Below are 20590 nucleotides of genomic sequence, written 5' to 3'. Positions count from 1 at the left end.
CCTGGCTCTTCCTTAGTGAAGAAGGAAAACTTTCCCAGAGGTAATACTACCCACTTTTGCAGCACATACTGTGTGCCCTACTGTATTCAATCTCACAGTGCCCCTCTCTACCAAATCCAAGATGTGAAACCATTCTCCTCTTATTTAGAGTCTGTGTGCCCACCCGGCTCTTCTTCTACTTGGATGGTGCCAGCCTGTTTTGTGGGAACAAAGAAAAGGGCTGCCCAGGTGTCAGACAAAAATTTTGTGTGACACAGTACGCTTTATTTGCAGTTAATCAAGTTCCTGGTCATCCTGCCAGAGGAACAGAACACCTCCCCATGCCCAAGGCATTTAATCTGCTATGGGATCAGTTTTCACACCAATTCAAGGGGGGTGTCCATGTCCTGCTATTTAATAGCATGCACCCTGCTTTTCGGGCAGTAAGGCCAATATATGGGTGACTTATTACTATATCAAAGGTAGGTTTAGGCCTGACAAAAGGGTTTATTTTGACAGGTCACTGTTGCAGTTTAAACCTGCACATCTAGGTCACTAGTGGTAGGCCTGCAGTCATGTTTTGCACTGCCACTCTATTGGTGTCACAATGGGTACTGCAGTCCTCTAGTGACATTTAACATACACGCTCTGGGTACACTTTGTACTATATACTTAGGACTTATAGGGAAGTTAAATATGCCAATATAAAGTATAGCACATTTTGACATGTTATAGGGGTCACAGCTCATGAACCTCGGCTGGTTTAGCAGAGTGAAAATAACGGCAGGATTAGTCCAAAAGAAAATGTGAATCAATATGCAAAAGAGGCTTTTTCGTGTATGCTGTGTGTTAGAAATGGGATTTCTGGTTGGCTGAGGCTTGCGCCAAAGTCAGGCAGAAACCACCACTATAGTTAGGGCAAGGAAGTTACACTCCAAAGATAACGCCTGCTCACCCCCTTGGCAATGTGACACAAGCAGCAAGGCTGATCCCGGAGGCAATGTAAGTTAAGTATTTGCGCACGCACCCACCAACAACATCCCAGGCCCCCCCCACAAAAGGAACTCCACACAAGGTTATATATAAAAATAGCCTTGGTATTACCATAAATACATTAGATAATAATCACACAGGTACACCGTGCCAACTGGCACTGGGCAATATTTACAGGGGATTATATACACAGGGCAAGGCCACATGGACAACTGTCAGGAATAAGCACTTGGTAGAACTAGCACTTTGTAGGAATACCACTTAGAACATATTATAATTGTAGCACCAAATAACAAGGGTAGAACACAACCAGTAACCACTGGTAAAAGGTAAGTACACCCTACGCAACCCTAAAACACCTTAGGGATATATCACGCAGGGAACCATGAACTCACTAGCATAACTATACTAGGAAAAACAATCTCCTAAGCATAAAAATACATTTAGAGGTATAGGCAAAAAGCATTGCATATTATGCATGAATCACATTAGGCAAGTAATCACATTTGCGTTAAAAATCACATAACTATCCCCAGGCCAACTTGGCCTCTCGGGGGCTCACAGGCCTAATGTCCAGAATGTTTGGGCTGGCTGCGCAGGCAGCCAAAGAAGAATGCGCAAAGGTTCCTGGCCTAAACAAAGCAGCTGCCCACTACGTGCTGGCAGCTGGGAACTGAGCCTGGCACCAGCGTGCCTCCTGGCTCTCCTTTGGGGCTCTCAAATAACCAACAGTGCCCAAACACGTGGGAGCCTCACAAGCTCTAATGAACACAATGTGGCCATACGTTGGAGCCTCGTGGACTCGAGAAATAAAATGTCCCCTGGAGCCTTGTGGGCTCGAAATAACCCTGCTGCCAACTGGGGTCGAGCGGGCCGCTCTACCCCTACAGAGACTGGCCCCGAAACGAAGATAGCGCTACTGGGGGTGGAGGGCACCGGCAATGTGCCCCGATGCCCCCCCTCTCCCCAAAGGAACACAATGGGCCCCACTCACCGGAGGTTGCTGGCGCGTCCGGATGCCAGTGGCTTCCTCTGGCAGCAGGCAGGGCTCTCCGCACTTTCCCCACGGTACTCCGAGGCTCTCCTCTCAGGCCTGGGAGCCTAGGTACCAGCTTCGCCCGGTCTCCCTCGTCACTCGGAAGACCAGCGCGGGGCGGGACAGCATCTCTCGGCGGCCGTGCCTCAAAGCACGGGGAAACCCTAAAGGGTTGGCCAATCCCCGCGCTGGATACCGGTGATGCTGCGGGAGTCCCGGCCGGTTGGGACCAATCCCAGCATGGCCCCAGATGACGTCAGCGGCTCCCCTCCTCAGCTTGCTCGTGGTGTTGCGGCTGTGATCTCTCGGGGGTAGGCTCCCGGTACAATTAGATATAGAGTCCCTGGCGGGTTGGGCACCCGCCTGGGGTTTAATAAACTGGGCAAAATCACGGGGTGGCACACGCAATAGATAATAAAAAGTCGGCACTTTGCGGGGTGGGCACCCGTGCCGCAAAACTCGGCTAAATAAGGGGTAGGCACCCGTGTATTTTAAATAACACAGACGCAGGATGGGCACCTGCGCTATGAAATGAAGAAACAAGTGGGGATCCCCCAGGCAGCCTCTCTGCTCTGCAGGCCCCCAGCAGTCCTCCTAGGATGAAAAGCAAAGTGCTCCCAGGCGCTATAGGCAAAAGGAAGTCCAGGAAAGTCTTGTAGGAGTTGTGGGGCAAAGGCTGGGCCCAGGGGCCAGCTCACAGGGCCCTCTAGGCAGGGAGACAGTCCCCAGTGGCAGTCCTCCTGGCGCCCAGCAGCAGCAGTCCCCACTCAAGGTAGGATCAGGAAGAGAATATTTTACATGGGGTCACAGCCCCTTTTTATACACACTTTCCTTTGTCTCTGGCTGCAGGGTGGGGGGAAAACCAGATGCAGCTGGTACTGGAGCACTCTGTTGGGCTCAGCCCCTCGCCCCATTCACTGGCCAGGCTAGGGTCATCAGTCGCACCACAGGGGGCGGAGCCAGCATTGTGTAGGGAAAGCCCAGCCCTATTCAGGTCCCAGGTGCACTCCTCCCTCCCATCAATATGCAGATCTCTCCACTCACCATTGGGGCAGACCCATCCTGACTCCTGGAACCAGGCACACCAGCCAGCTCCAGCCAATCACAAGCCAGACAGCCATTTCACATTTATTACACAGAAAGGCCAACTTTTAGAAGTGGCACTTCCACACTAGACACATTAAAGCCGCACAGATCATCACGCAGCATTCACTTTCACGAGTTCGCACAATACCACACTCGACCCTGCACTCCCCACGCATCAGGAACTACCATGGACACACACATTCCCCATGCATTCCTATGGGAGGGCAGGCCAACCACACAACATGCGCTCAGAGTGCGCACGCACTTTACACTGGGACACAGTGGTAAAGTGCGCAGAAGCCAAAAGCAACCAACACCAAGTCATATATAAAAGCAAAAAGTTTAGGGGTGAACCTGCCTGAACAACCACTTAAAAAAGAGAGCTTTTCAGTTCTGGCGCTGGTATTCCAGGGCTGGAGGGCCACTGCTTTTTGGGGATTTTTTAATATGTTTTCGCATTTTATTTGTATATTGTAAATGTTGACAAAAGCAAAACTTTCAAGAAAATCTACCCGCACATCAATTCGAAGTCGAAGTCTCAAAATGTTCATTCACAAAAGAAACATATCTGTGAACCACAGTCGGGTAACAAGGGGATCCACCAGCATGCGAATGAACAAATGTTGCACAAGCTGAGGCAAAAATACAAATGTATATGCTTTCCTATATAGAGCTCCAATGGTGATCATGTGATGAAATTGAAACAAATGGTTACACATGTGCAGGATTGTGAAGTCATGCAAAAGTACACAAACAGCACTCAGATGCATACAGACATGTTAACGTTTGCTGCTGAGCAATCTAATCAGAAGTTAGGGGCTTGCCTCAAATGTTATGATTGGAACCAAGACTTTACACACTAGAGAAAGTCACAACTTGGAAAGCGTAGCTGGCGTGAAAATAGCTGCAACAATTCAATTAATGTTAATAAATGTTAGATCCCCAAAGCAAATTACATAAGCAATGCCTGCTTGCTAAGGCCACAGCTTTCTTAGTAGTTATGTACAACACGAAATTTGGAACTTGCTGACCAAATCATTGGTTGGCAGTGTTCCGTAGCACGTTCTGGAACTACCCAAGGAAACGAGAACTCATGAATTAATTAAAAAAAATAATGATAGTGGCTAAAAAACGTGTATGTAAATCTTTGTAAGAAAATTCATTTTTCTTGACGTTTGAAATACCGCACATCCACTGTCTCTTTTAGAACGTCTCCTTCCCACCAGGCTATCTATGATGTATGCCGAATGTTATCACCCAAAGCAAGTTCAGATTCAGTGCCCCGCGAAAATGTGAATAAAATACAATTATACCAAATTAAATTCAATTAAGCTGCAGGGACTTCTGGGCTCCATAGATAACAGTGACATGGGTTGCCTCCTCCTCCTACAGCGATCGCAATAAAGACAAATTGTTGTATTTCCCATCATTTGGCCTTTATGCTTAAGAAAAAACGATGTTATCAAACTGCAATATTGTAGACTGTGCCTCACAGAATCATCGATTGTAAAAGAAATGTGTGTGTGTGAATGCTCTTCTGGGTATTACACGTGGATAGGAAATGTGAGGGAGAAAAATAAAGAAACCAAATGAGAATAGATAGAAAGAGAGCGAGAGAGAGATGAGCACGAAAGAATGAGGTACAGGGAGGACAAAGAACGAGAGAGTTTTCACTCAATCGGTTCTGAACATGAGGGTTGAGGCTTTAACTTCTTTCCAAGGTACAAAGTAATGCATTTTAAATGTAGTAACAGTTTGATTTAGTTTATTTCGGAGATTAAGGCCCATAAAACAAATATACAGTGGTCACAGAAAAGAAAATGCTTAAAAATGTTGCCATGTGCAACAGTTCAAATCTCAAAGCACACTGATTCACCTTGGTGAAAATAATTGCGTTAACACTTACGATAAATGTCATAGAATAAAAAATAAAGCAGCAGTGCATCAACAGACACTGCAAATATCAGTTCCTATATCATGTTTCGGTGCACTATAAAGATTTCTAGCTTAAAATCGATCAAATGATACATGGTTAAGATTATTATCAAAATGAGACATGCATTTAATATTTATATGAACTATTGTGTCAGTCAATAATAAGTGGGGTACCCTCATACAGTCTTCAAATCGGTTAGGTTTACAGAGCCATGGATAAAGCACACCCGGCCAGGTGCATCAAGCATTTTGTACCTTTGCAAACGGCCGATTCGCAGAATCAGGCGTTTGCAAACGCAAAAAAATGCTCTTCTCACGCAGCAGACCCTACTTTGCGATTCAGTAACATGTTACGGAATCGCAAAATGGGTTTGCGATTCGCTTTTAGGAAGGAGCGTGTTTAGGGCGTCCCTTCCTAATACCGAATTGCATCGGTATGCATGAATGTTTTGGGACCGAAATGTGGACGCAAAACATTAGCAATTTACCGCCTACTTCAAAAAGGTGGTAACCAATTCGCAAATGGGAAAGGGGCCCCAAGAAATGTCTGTAAATGCATTTTCTAAGAGCAGGCAGTGGTCCCACGGACCACTGCCTGCTCTTAGAAAATGAAAGGAAAAGTTTTCATTTTCTCTTCTGTAAAGCATCCCATTTTCTTTTAAGTAAAACAGGCTGGTTTACAATAAAAAAGATTGCTTTATTTAAAAGCAATCAAGGACATCGTGGTCTGCTGACCCCCAGCAGGCCACCATCCCCGTGATTTTTGTGATTCCTAGGGGGTTGCAAATTGCGACCTACCTCATTAATATTCATGAAGTAGGTCATTTGCGATCCCGTAGTAATTGCAGAAAGTATTAAGCACGCTTTCATGCATTCCGCTTTGCGATTTTTTTTAAATTAGGAATTGCAAGGATTCGAAATTAGGAAATCGCAAAATGGTTTGTTGATGCATCTGGCCTCTTTGTTTGCATGACAAAACAAGTAACCTGTTTTTTTCTGTGAATTTGTAAGGTATTTTCTTCTATTTTCTCATTTATAACGTCCCTTACCCTTTTGATTTTTGTCAGTGATTTTCAAAGGTTTTTCAAATTGCATATCTAAAATATTATGTCCATCTAATGTTTACTTTTTCAGTTAATTTGTAGAATTTATTTTGAGACCAAGTTTATTACAAATAGTTTTTTAAAAGTTTTCTTTACACTGTAGATATTCTTTTTTACAAATAAACTTTGTATACATTTTGCAATATAAAAATCACATATGGATGTAATGTAAAAGAAGATTTTTGATGCAATTAAATCATTTGAAAAATATATATTTTTAAGGTATTGTGGTACCTTTGCGGCTCCAACTGACGTGATTGGAACAAATCATTGAGTCCAAATCCGCAGATTTGACAAAACATTTATAAATTACTGCACAGATGTAAACCTCTCCATTGTAATTAATATCATCAGTGTGAACATATTTACAAGTATATATAAACCACCTGATGTGTGTTTTCAAAAAATGTACCCATTTTACTAGTTTTGTGAATCCGTAAATTTACAGAAAGGTTTCACAAATGCATGTGAAAACACACCGAAACTCTGGTTTCTGATTGGATACATCAGGACCCCATCCGTCTACATGGAAAACTACACCCAAAGGCAGTTACTTCTCCAGTGAAGTCTCTAAAAGGAGGATTGAGAAATAGCAGTGCTGTGCTTTTAGAATGATGATGGATTAAACCCAGATCAGTTGACTGGGGGTGTTTGATTTGCTCAAGCGCTTAGTCCATCATCCCCCTGGTATCGCTTTGTTCACCCTAAGTTGGCAGGGTATGCCGAGATGTGGGTCCCTTGCTCACTTTGCCAATGGATTCAACCTAGCCTGGCTGATGACGGCTGAATAGCCAGAAACCGGTCCCAGGATGCCTGTTTCTGGTCCAGGGAATACATGGCTTGGCAGTTCAGGCTGGACTGTTCCCATGAGGCACAGGGTCAGACTGATTTACATATGGCCGTTTCTGAACTGGGGTGGCGGAGTGGGCTAAAGAACGGTGATGGATTAGGTTACACAATGTTACAGAAAAGATAATAATTACACATAACATCAAGAATAAGCAACACATTGATAGAGGAAAGGAGGGTGGGACAAATAGAGCGGAGGGGGGAAAGGGGAAGTGTGAGGGGGAGGATGAGGATGAGGGAAAAGACGGCAGGAGAAACAAAAGGAAGTCTGCCCAATGACCGACTGGGTAGTTGACGTTGTAGAAGGGAATCCACAGTCCGTCTCCCCTTTAGCTAAACAAGGTAGCTCCATCAAGCATCAGTCAAATAGCTAGGTCTCAACTGATGAGGGGAAGCTCAAAGAAGAAAGACCAGTTGGTAATCAGGGTGAGAACAATGGGCAAGGACGGGAGAGGGCAAAGGTCAATAGCTGGAAAGAGGAGAGGGGTAGAGCGGAAAGGGGTAGGGGGTTGGGGCAAGGGGGAGGAGGGAGATAAGGACAGGCGAGACGTAGGAGAGTTTGCCCAAAGACCGTCTGGGTAGGTGATGGCCAAGGAGGGGATCCAAAGTCCATCTCCCCTTTAGCTCGCAAGGTAGCTCCACCGGGCATCAGTCAAAATGGCTAGGTCTTAGCTGACTAGGAAAAGTTGTCAGAGTAAGTATCCTGGTGGGTGAGCAGGAACAGGGTTGGGTAAGGACTGATCAAGATGGCAGGTGCTACAGTACTTTACAGGGAAGGTCACAAGATCTCCCAAGCATCAATATGTGATTGGGGGTAGCACAGTCCATTAAAAGCCCACCTGGTTGCATCTACCCTCTGTGTGGGACAAGCATGGTAGACACTGCTGTTTTGCCTCGTGCTGGGGGAGGGCTCGCTCACCTCCACCTTCAGCTACAAGTGGTCAATAGCTGAGCCACAATAATAATGACAGGTCTTGAGGTGCTGTGGTAAAATGGTAGGTGGATGGCAGGCTATCCGCGGTATTTCTTAAATGGGTAGTTGCCCAGGATTGTTCTCACATTAGTTCTACGTGCCACTTCTCCTAAAGGGTCCCAGGGGGGCAGCCAGTATTCCGAATGCTTCAACAGGCACTTCACCGGGCGTATCATGTGGAGATTCCCTTGCTGGGCATTTTGAGCGCCATCTTGGGGTCAGGCGGCACGGAGAGGGGTAACCTCGCCACACTCAATGAAACCCCTCTTCTCCCACTGGTTTGGGGGAATGTAGGAGATTGCACCCCTAGTGTCACGCCACAAATGAACTCACCCCCTCCGTCACACTCAGGTTCCATGCTGATGGTGGTTGCAGACTTCCCTGGGATGCTTGTGTCTGGTCCCGAAAGCGGTCATACATCCACGTGAGCCGGCACTTCTTTCCGATCTGAAGCTAGTCATGATCGTTCACTACCCCGTCTCCGGTAGCTTGCAGCCTGTCTTCTCCATTGGGGCATTCTCGGTCCCACTCTATGCCACTTTCTGCAAGTCAGCCCATATGCATGTCTCCCATGACCGCGCACTCCCACCGTACTCCCTGTGCTCGCCATGTGCTGGACGTTGATAACTGCGCCATTCATGAATACGCCGGTACTCCACACAGCCGCCCAGAACTCTGATGTCTGAATTGCTATTTGCCTGGGAATGTCAATGTCTGTATTGCAATATCCCTAGGTAAGTCAGTATATGTGTCAGTGTATGCCTGAGTGTGTGATTGGATGCATTAATATTTAGATGGGTTTGTCAGTGTCTTCATTGCTGTATGCTTGGGTGTGTTACTGTCTGCATAGGTATGTCTCTGGGTCTCTTAGTGTATGTCTTGGTGTCTTATTAGATGCATTAGTGATTGGATGGGTGTGTCGGTGTCTGTATCATTGTATGCTCGGGTATGACAGTGTCTGCATTGAAAAGTCCCTGGGTCTGTCAGCGAGTGCATCAGTGTGTGCCTGGGTGTGTTATTGGATGCACTACTATTTGGCTGGATGTGTCAGTTGCTGTACCAGTGAGTAGTTGGGTGTGTCAGTGACAATATTGTTGAGTGTCTAGGTATGTCAGTATTTCTATCAGTATGAGCCTGTGTCTGATAGTACCACTGTCTGTGTGTATCTGGGTGTGTGATCACTTACATTACTTTCTTAGAGAAGCAAACTCTAAGAAAGTGAAATTCTAAAAGGGTTTACAGGTACAGTTGTGTATTTTCCTTTCAATATGAAACACTATATTAAAATTGTGCGTGTAGAGACAGATTTGGAAGAACCTCTTGTTATTCTAGTGAATGGTGTGCCTACGAAAAACAACAAAATCAGGCAGAAACTAATGGATGTAAATAAAGGTGAAGAAAGCTACATTATATCTTAAATACAATAATGTATACTATAAAGATGTAGATGTTCTCTAACATGGAAGTGTCACAATGTAAGAAATCTTACCTACAAGTGGACAGTTTGAAAAAGTAGGTGAAATAAATCTGAAGAAATATATGTACATTACAGTATCCATCTACTACACTCAAAAGAAAATATGGGGTTGCCATTGAACTGTATCAGATAAACAAGCTAAAAGAAGTCCAATAAGTGCCTGAAGAATATGTTCCTCAAAATGCTTCTTCTTAGTCCTATTTGAAAAAAAGAAAAAATATTAAACTTTTAGAAACACCTTCTTAAAAACAACAGTACTTTTAACAAACATTCAAAAACGACCCCACAAAATCTTCCCAGTAGTATTCACACCATTTCTGACTAACACTGAATTTGAACCTGCACTCCTCTGGGGTTAATTCTTGATGCGTTGGTGCTGGACTCTGCGACGATGGTCGCAGCTACAGGAATCTTCCCACACTGGGGCGATGCGCTCAGCTAACGAGCGACTTGTTGGGTCTTGCAGCAGCAACAGTAGCTTTCGTTAAAACCTGGTATAAAATCAAAAAAGGGCAGCCAGAAACGTTAAACTCCTACTTATGGAGGGAACTAGAAGCTTCAGAGACCTGCCCGGCTAGACACTTCCTGGACAGTGCACTGGACCAGCTGGGGTTACGAAAACTCTGGGCATCGTCATGGTCCATGGCAAGCTTAAAAAAATTCTTAAACAACACAGTCAAAAATGAATCTATTATACAAGACAAAGCGGTCTTGACAGAACACGCATGCGGCTGACTCACTGTACAGTCCTACAGCAAAGCGACTTCTCAAGCATACCGCCTATCTAACTTCTCCAAAGCCACCAAAGAGAAGTTTCTGAAATTTCGGTTACGCTTATTGCCATCTGCATATCACCTGCCGCCATGGTTACGCCCTCTGAAGCCGGCAATCTGCCATCTCTGTGGGGAAGGAGAGGAGGACATAGTCCACATCATAACCATATGCCGGGAACTGATGCAGGAGCTCCGGGTACTACTTAGAGCAATCTTTAACAAGAAACAAATACGATCGTGCAGACAAGTGGTGCTCGCAAGTTTCTCTGGTGAAAATATTCAACTAAGCTGCTGCCTGGTAAAATGTTTAACTGCTGCGGATCTCAGACTAAAACGGATGCTGCCAGATCATCAGAGAAGTAGCATTGGAACGGGGATGGATCCGGCCCTCTAATCCATCATGTAATAGCCTTAACAGCACTTTGTGCATCAAGCACTAAACATTTCTGCACATCCAAGGCTCAAGGAAAAGCATCAACAGGCTAACCTCGTCCATTCTTGTATTGAGCAACAAAAGTTGATGCAGCACCATGCACTTTAAACTGCTACGCCCACACTCATTCTGAAGCCAAGACCCTGACCAGGGGGGTAATTCTGCCTCACAAACTGCTGCTAAATTTCCGCAAACAAAAAAATGAAGAAACTGGGCTATGGCTTACGAAGGCCGGAGGAGTGGATCTCTTCCGCAATTTTAAGTGTGTCCTCAATAGTGGCGATCAGCCTTTTAAATTGATGTTTTACTGTTTTATAAAAGATGGCCAACTTTTGTAAAGGTTTTAATTAACGGTACAATACACACATTACTTACTACTTTAATGGACAGTTCCAAAATTAGACTTTAAAAGGAGTTCAAGGGTTTGCACCAAAATAATCCACAGTTGGGTCACTTTTAGCCCAAAGCGGCAGCTGCAGCATAAGAAAACAAGCGGTGCGTCACTCCTGAGACCCTGGGGAGGCGATGGGACAACCCTGCTGCATGCAGTGGGCGGGTTGCGTCGAATCCGGTCTGTATGGGGGGGCGATGCGATACCTTATATGTATTCTGGATTGCAGGTTCTCCGGTCAAAGCATTTCGCACAGGTACGATGCGACGATCCCCGAGGTGGGAGACGATCTGTGGTGCAGGGATGATCCACGGTGCAGCGTCGATCCTCTTCTGTCGCGGTCCCCGGATGCGTCGGTGCTGGACTCTGCGATGATGTTCGCAGCGACGGGATGCGGTCTGCAGGCAAGCGGTTCACCGGGTCTCGGAGCGATGACAGGCTCTGCGGCGATGTTCGCAGCGACAGGAACCTTCCGGCACTGGGGTGATGCGCTCCGCAAGCGAGCAACGGGTCGGGTCTTGCAGCGGCAACAGGCGCTGGGACGATCTTCGCAGTGACGGGAATTTTCTCGCACAGTCGACAATGCGCTCCGCAAGTGAGCGATGGGTGCAAAATTGTAGATCTTCTTCTCTTCTTCTTTTCCAGCTCCCCAAACAGCAGTAAACAACCTCCAGAGGGCCCACAAATGGATCAAGCACTCTAGGCAGGTCAGAACTCACACAGCAGAGTCAAGGGGGAAGCTGGGGGTGAAGTCCTTTTGTTCCTGGGACATCTTAACAGGAGGCCAGCTCTCCTCAGGCCTTTGGAGATCTCTTCAAGCAGGGGACACAGCAACAACAAAGTCCTTCCCCTCTCCTTGGTAGAATAGCAACTGCAGGTCAGCCCACAAACACACAGCAGGTCAGTCATTCCTCTTCAGTCTTCCAGCTTTTCTCCTTGGCAGTGGTTCCTTCTTGATTCCAGGATGATCTAAAGTTCAGGGGTTTGGGGTCCCGTAGTTATACCCCAAAAAGTATTTGATCCCTTTGTGCAGGAGGGCTCTGAGCCCGGTCCAAACCAGTTCTGGGTGCTTCCTGCCAGTGGACACCTTCTTCCTTTGAGAGAGAGGGGCAGGGTCATCAGATGCCCAGCAAGAGGTGGAACCAGCATCGTGGAAGGCAGGCACACAGAAAAGTCAGACAAAAAAACAGCCACTTTCTAAAAGTGCTGTTTTCAAACACAGCATTTAAAAACCATCCTTCCTAAAATATAGGTTATTAAATTCTGAGTTCAGGGATACCATGCTTCAATTTTCTATCTTGCTTCTCTGGGAAGATATGCAGGTAAATATTATACACAGCATTCCCCATTCTAGCCCATGGGCAAGATAGCCTTTCAATAATGAAACACGAAATTGGCAGTATTTCACTATCAGAGCATGTCACCCACACTAGTACATGCTCTACCTTTCACATACACTGCACTGTGCCCAGGGGGGTACCTTGGGCCTTCCAGAGGGGTGTCCAATGTGCACAGAAAGGGAAGGGTTAGGCCTGGCCATTGGGGACACTGGCCAGGTTAGTATGGCAGTTACCAACTGCACACAGGCACTGCGGTGGCAGGCCTGAGACACCATTTTAGGGCTACTTGTGTGGGTGGCACAATCAGTACTGCAGACCCACTAGTAGCATTTGAATCATCAGCCCTAGCACACTCAGTGCACTTTACTAGGGACCTACTGATGAAACAAATCTGCCAATCATGGATAACCAATCATATTAGTAATTTTTATGGAGGGCATATGCACTTTCGCACTGATCAGCAGTAGTAAAGTGCCCAGAGTCCTATTGCCAACAACCACAGGTCAGGAAAAACAGGGGAGGAAGAAGCAAAAAGTTTGGGGATAACCCTGTAAAAAGGGCCATTTCCAACACAATTCCAAACACATTCATTCAAAATGGCTTAATAAAATTACTATACTTTCAGTATACCAATTTCTCATTCCCTGCTCACTGTATTTTTAGGTCTCTCCAAGGCAGCACAGTATGCAGGCTTTCATTGGGACCCTCGCTGCCGTTTTGTTGAAGTGTGTGTTGTTCCTAAAAGCTTGCTTTTCTATGGTTTATTGCCCTTATCTGTCCCACCTTCGTGTACCTTACTACTCCCCTAGAGCATTGGCTAATTATGGGTATCCTTTCTCTGAAGTCTTTTTTCCTTTGTGTTTGCACTCTGTTTTTTTTTTGTTGTTTTTTTGTTTTCATGAAGCTTATATGCAATGTTTTGGACGGCTTTCTATGTATAACAGCCCGTGCAGCACTGATTATCCCCTCCTCCTGCTGAAACAGGCGCCTTTGTTTTACATTAAGTTAATATCATGAGGCTATCAATTCAAATAGAGGTCACCACAGGATAAACAAATGGAACAGTTCCGCACTATATTGTGCCCCTTTCTCAGTTTCCCCGTACCCAGAACGATGGGTACATTGTTAGGAGCGGCTTGGTGCACTGTTGCTTCTGCCTGCTAAAGCCAAGGTTGTCTCCCTGAGGTGGGTGGAACTGCTGTGCAGCCATATTTCCCTACACCGGACTGAAGAGCGAGCGTCGAGGCAAGCGGGTAGGAGGCTACAGAAAAGCATGGGGAAATGCTGTGGCTGTCGTGAATACATGCTTGTTTGTTTTCATATTCTGTCCCATCTCCGTTTTGTTTTGCAGTGTGTCAGATTCCATTGCTGGCAGCGTAGCTGAGTGTTTGCCTACTGATATTCTGTGGGAAAGAGTCAAAGTCCATGAGGCTTCACTACAAACGTGCTTTATGGCAAAACCATTGTTGCATTTCCAGTTTCTTTCTGGTTGAAGTTCGTGGCATATATTTTGTAATGCCGGAATGGCGAAACGTATGTTCATTCATCACTTCATGGATGGAGAAAGCTTCAAGTAACGTGAAACAGTGGGAAAGAAGAGGTTGAGATGGCTTCCCACAAAATGTTTGTGTTCTGCTACCACTTAAACCATGACCGGTAGAAAAATACCTGCAGACTCGATAATGTCACAGTCGGTCCATTAAATGGGCAGGTAAAGACAGACTCCTGCACGCCAACATGGTTTGTAGTTATAGAGCAGGCAGCTGGAAGAATAACAAATCTGCAAATTACACTGTTATTTGTTATTGTTTTATTTATTGTTTTGTTTGTTTGGAGTTTTATAGAGCAAAGGAGCGCTTTACACGAGCAGTCTTTACTTTGCACAAGGTCAAATTCATATTTTGGTGCACAGGAGATCTGGGGCCATATGTATAAACATTCCTTTTTGCGATTCCTAAATAGCGATTTTTAAGGAATCGCTATTTAGAAATCGCAAAATGGTATGTATGTAGAAATCAGCTTCTTTTTAGCGATTTCTTAATATTCCTTAATTGCGATTAGCATATTGCTAATCGCAATTAACCGCATGCGTGCGGGCGGAATTCCGCCCGTACGCTGGGTTTTTAAAAATCGCACTTTACGTGACGAGCTGGGCTCGTCATGAGCGTGCGAGGAGGCTGAGCGTCGAAGGGGTTAAGGAATAATTTCCCATTCATTTCTATGGGCCAGGAGGCCCATAGGAATGAAGGGGAAATGTGCGATTAGCAATTAGCTAATCGCAAATTGAGAATATTTTTAAGGGTGCGGGGTGTCCAAAGGACACCCTGCTGCACCCCTGAAAATGACATGTGTGCGCATATGGCGCACATACATGCCCTAAGGGCATGTATGAGCGTCACATGGCACCTTTTGTTTTTTAAAGAAATGCTTTTTTAAAGGAATTCGCAACTTACCACCAACTTGAAGTTGGTGGTAATTTGCGATTCCTTAGGGACAATTAGCAATATTTTTTTGCATGATACATTGCATTTAAGGAATCGCAAATTTTGCGATTCCTTAAATGCAATCGCAAAATATGGAATAGCAAATTGTGCAATTCCTTATTTTGAACAACATTTGCTTAATACATATCATATTGTGAATTCTCATTTGCAAAGGCCGAAATTCTGCGAATTTCGGCCTTTGCGAATGCGAATTTCAGTGAAACATATGGCCCTAAGTGATGTCCCCAAAATCACAGGATGTTGAACCTAAGCAAGGACTCGAACCAGGTTCCCCAGTTCCAAAATCAGCAGCTCTGTTTGTATGCCTCATTCTCTTCATGTTTACAATGACATCTTAAATATACATGTCATGGATTGTATTCGGGAATAGCTAAAATGACTTAATACCTCTCAATTAAAGTCTTAGCCGTCAATGATCACTCTTCGAGTCCTGGTGCACCACAATAACTGACTGAAGTGGCCTGAGAGAAGGCGCCTACAACTACCAGTGGGGTAGTTATATGAGCCTTCTCTCAGGCCTCCCGTTTTGGTTGGTTCTCCAATACATAGTCCTCCGGTCCCCAGCATTCAACTGGGCCTCATTTGAAAGGCTACTTTAATTTTGCTGCATTTCTTTTGATTTAACCCTAACTGACCAACATTTTGTTCACTTAAGTGAAAAGGTAAGGAGGGGCAGCATTTGAAAGCACCTCTCACGGAGGTTTGTCAGGCTTATTCTGAGCTCGATACTTCTGTGTCAATGCTACTCGGTTTTGACACGTCATCACGAAATCTGATCACGGAGACCAGCCCTTCCATCTGGAGCTCGGTTTCATGGCGCAACTAACGGCGCACCTCCTCTAGGTGAGGGGGGCGCCTAGTCATATGATAATGTTAATATTTATCTTCAGTCCATTTGTGCTACTCCTCCCAAAAGTGGTTAGCAGTCTCTTTTCGCACTCTATAAAGGCTGCTATTATGTACCTAGTCCTTTGGTTATCAATCTCTGATGAATCGTACTGTAAGAAAAATTCTCAGATGTGTAGCTGTTGTTGATGTATTTTAATATTTTTCTTATCAATCTCAGTTCTATTCACATAGTTTAAGGCACATCTTACCTATTTCTTCAGTCTAAATCTTAAACAATTCTGAAAGTTATCAGAACAAGTTTACAACTTTTCTGGTTTAAAATAGCACTACATCTTGGAGCCTATCTTTTTCAATATTTGTTTATACACAGTGCTTGTTGCCATATCTTGCAGCTTCATTATATTGTCAATAACAAGTGTCGCTGATACTCAGCTCATTAATATTCATTTTATCACGCTACCCCCAGGTGCACCTCCCGCTCATCCCTCCCTCTCTCTCTCTAGTGCTCTCATTCACCTCTCTCTCTCGCTCTTTCACGCAATCCTCCCGCTGCTCTCATGGGGTTCATTACAGGTCTTCGGCACTGTTTCTTTCCCGTGCCTTTTCAATATTTACCTCCCTCAAACTCATGCTCCCCTCCTCTTCTTAGGGTGTCTTCTGCATACACAGGTGCTCCCTCTTTGTGTATCTATGACCTAATCTCCCCTTCTTTCTCTATTTCTCACATACTCTTTCTTCTCTTGTGTCCGGAATTCACTCACCAATTCATGCATAAACTACTGATCCCTCCTTATCTTCCTTTCTATCTATTCTGTGCAGCTTTCGCTCCATCTATTCACCATGCCACATAATTCCTCCACATAAATACACAACGCTCTTCTGTGACGCTAAGCCCGACCCCCGGTGTTGCTTCATAGTGTGGTTTGCAGATTTACACGGAGGCCATGCTGAGTATTGCAGATTTCATTAGTGACAAAAAAAAAATCTGGCTTTTTCCTGCCCATTAAACATGATTTCCCCTCATTTTTATGGCACCCATAGGGTTAGAAATTTAGATGTGGGTGGTTCTGCACACCAAAAGTAACCAATGTACTCAAAAATCTAATTAAAGTTATCAAAATGTATGCGTGCGAAGTATGGGGAAAAGGGTACCACAATCCCTAGATACAATGTTTAAATGGAGTCCTTGAGACCAAGAACTATACAACGCACAGCTTTCTGGCAGTCCTGCCTCTAAAGTTATAAATAAATTATTTTCACTGACGTTTAAACACAATGTATTTTACATATTTATTTGCAATTTTTCACAGAAATTCTTAAGCCATAATAACTCAATGTATCTGCATGAAACATACGTTACATGTGAAATCAAAAAATCAAACCAATATATCACAAGTAAAAAACATTAATCAAATCAAAACAACCCAATGCATTTCGGGTTCAACAGAACCCTTCTTCGGGGGTTATGATAAGGCTTCTGAGTTCAAGTTCTCTGGGCAGGTTCAGGTAATGAATCTACAACAAAAGTATTAGTAAATTTCACACATTAATAACTTCCTACGGTTTGCATTTTCTCATGATATCAAAGTATCAGTGTGAAGTCTAGAAAAGCCAAAGGGTCCAAGAACCAAGAAGAAGTTGAAAGCTGAATGTCAACCATGCCGTGATTCACACATCTAGTATGAATATGAAGTGAAAGACTGCCAAACCATAGTGAATGATATGTATAGATAGTGTGCTCAAAAGTTGTGAATGTGCTCTAGAAGCTATATCAAAACAGGTACCTTAATTCCTACACAGTTTTAACGTGGAAAAATGTTGTAAGAATGCTGAAAGAAACAAACAGACCTGATTGTAAATCTGCACTACGATGGATCCCAGTGTCTAATAAATGTAAAATAATATGCCTACCATGTCTGATGTATTCAAATGGAATCTGCTGAATTGTGTAGTACTCTATGTATAGACATCCTGTAGTGTGTCTCTCTAAAAAGAATAGCCAATATCTCCAGTGTAACAACTTTCAGTACGAAAAAATGGCAAAACCTTGAAAACAGCAACCTGCTCCAAAATGGTGGTTCTACTAATCTCCTCAATGCAGGGTTCTAGACTACCCTCGCCGACTGTAAATTCCCACAAAGAGCAATGTAGATAGATGAAATATAAAATCGAACACAGACTGAAATAAATAAATTAAATAAAAGATTACGTTGAAAAAGAAACAATTCACGAAAATGTGCATGCAATGATAACTAATGCGTGAAAAGATAACACTTCAACTCGATGAGATAAGGAAATGCAATATAACCCTGTACAATCTCAAATCCAATGGAGATTTATAGAAAGCATAATAATTCATAATGGTCATTAAGACCCCCCAGGATTATGGTCCCAAGTTTTTTGATCCATTCTGTCTCTTTGCGCGCTAGTGTGGTGTTGATGTCCATGCCTGAGTGTGGTGTGATATGTTCTAAGATGGTAAACCGTAGCTGAGGAATGGTATGTGTGGCATTAACCCAATGCGCAGATAATGATGAATTCATGTTTTTGTTCCTGATCCGACTTTTATGCTCTATGATCCTTGTTTTAATTTTTCTGCTGGTCCTGCCAATGTAAACTAGGCCACAAGGGCATTTGATTGCGTAAATTACATTTTCTGTTGTGCAGTCAGATGTGTGTTTTAAGGATATAGATTTTCCTGTCTTGGGGTGTTGAAACTCATGGCCATTGATGACATTTCCACACTGACCGCAGTTGTAACATTTTCTCATGCCTTTAAATGTTTTGGTGCTTGGTGGTGTTTCAGGCCTCTTTAGAATTTCTCGTAAATTTTGAGCACGAGTGTGTGCAAACAATGGAGGTTGCATGAAGATGTTCTGAAAGTCTGACTCGTTTTCTATAAGTTCCCATCTTTTCCGTATTATGGACTTGATCTTGGGAGCCTGAGTTGAGTGTTTAAGAACATATACCTCTCTTTTGCCTGAAGGTTTTGTCTGTTTTTTTAAAAGATCATCCCTTTTCTTAGTGGACACCGTCCTTATCGCTTCATCAAGTGTGGGTTCAGGGTAACCTCTCTTTTTGTATTGTTCTATTTGTGCTTCAATCTCTTGTCTGCATGTTGTATCATCTGAGGTGATTCTCTTGATCCTCATTAGTTGTGAAACTGGTAGATGTTTTTTCAGGGTTAAAGGATTTGCACTTGAGAAGTGTAACGCACTATTCACATCAGTAGGTTTGCGGTAAACTCTAGTTTCAAGTCCCCTAGTTGTTTTCAAAATTTCAATATCCAGGAAGTGTATCCTATTTGTGTCGATCTCTGACGTGAATTGGATTCTGGTGTTGTGTGTGTTGAGATCAACCAAACATCTTTCCAAAAGTTGTCTAGATCCTTTCCAAATTACAAGGATGTCATCGATGTATCGCATAAACAGAATCGTATGTTCTCTCCATTCAGGATGGTTCAGTATGAACTGGTGCTCAAAGTATGCCATATACGTATTCGCATATGCGGGTGCCCCCGGAAAGCCCATTGAGGTACCCGTCCTCTGCACGTAAAATGTATCCTGCCACTTGAAGTAGCTGTGGTAAAGAGCAAAATGTAGAAGTTCAAGTAAAAAAAAACTTTTTTCACTTGAGAGGTTAGAGTTTAACAATCTCCATTCCATTGCCTCTAGTCCTTCCCCATGAGCAATGGACGTGTACAACGCCACTACATCAATGGTGCATAGAAGTATGTCATCATGAAAGTGCTCCTGCACTGCTTCCAGTTTTTTCAGACAGTCTGTAGTGTCTTTTACATAAGTTATCCACATTTGTACAAGTGGTTGTAAGTGGTGGTCAAGGAAATATCCCAAAGCTTCGTGTATTGATCCGCATCCTGCTACGATTGGACGAAATGGTGGATTCTCTCTGTTCTTATGTACTTTAGGTAGCATGTATATTGATGGAATCTGAGGATGTTGGTTATACAAAAATTGCCGTTCTTTCTCGTTGATCACTCCCATCTCTAGAGCTTTATCCAAGATTTTTATTAAAATCTGCTGAAATTCCTGTGTTGGGTCGTATGTAAGCTGAATATAAGTGTCGTCATTCTGAACATGTGCATTGACTCCTTGATGGTAGAATTCAGTGTCCAGTATTACGAGAGCTCCTCCCTTGTCAGCAGGTTGAACAGTTATAGACGGATCTTGTTTCAATTTGTTGAGAGTCCTTCTTTCCTGCAAGGTGAAGTTATTGTGAACCGATGGTGTGTATCTTACTTGCTCCAAATCTTTTTTGACCAAAACCTCAAAGTTGTCCAATGTTTTATGCGAAATGGGAGAGAGAAATTTACTTTTAGGTTTAAATTGACGTTCTGTAGACGACGCTGTTTCACTGGTAGTTTGTGTGGAAAAGAACCAACGTAATCTTAATTTCCTCATGAATTTAAATAGAGACACTTCGGTCTCTAGCTCATTAGTGGTGTAGGTAGGTACAAACGATGCTCCTCTATTGAGTATCTGCAATTCCGTTTTCTTCAATGTTTTGTGAGAAATATTGATCACCAGTGATTCATCCAAGTTCATTTCTTCACATCTCTCATTGGTCTCCCTGTTTCTGTCTGTGTAACTTTTTTTGTTTTGTCCCCTGCGGATCCTCCGTCTCCTGTTGTTGATTTGTCGGGAGGTATTTTGTCCCCCTGGCCTGCCTCTAAAAAAGGCTGTCCTGTAGATGTTCCTGCAGGTGTCTCTTCCCTTGTTTTTGCCAGGTTCTGCGCTACTGATGTTGCGCTTGGTCTATGCATAGATAAGTCCTGGTCTGTCGCGACACTCTCTTCTGATGAGGCGGTACCTGTTTTTTTGAAGACTCTTTTTTGTGCGTAATTCTCTG

This window comes from Lissotriton helveticus, chromosome 5_1 (genome assembly GCF_964261635.1).
Source record: "Lissotriton helveticus chromosome 5_1, aLisHel1.1, whole genome shotgun sequence".
Lineage (NCBI taxonomy): Eukaryota > Metazoa > Chordata > Amphibia > Caudata > Salamandridae > Lissotriton > Lissotriton helveticus.
Note: the sequence above shows the minus strand (reverse complement) of the source record.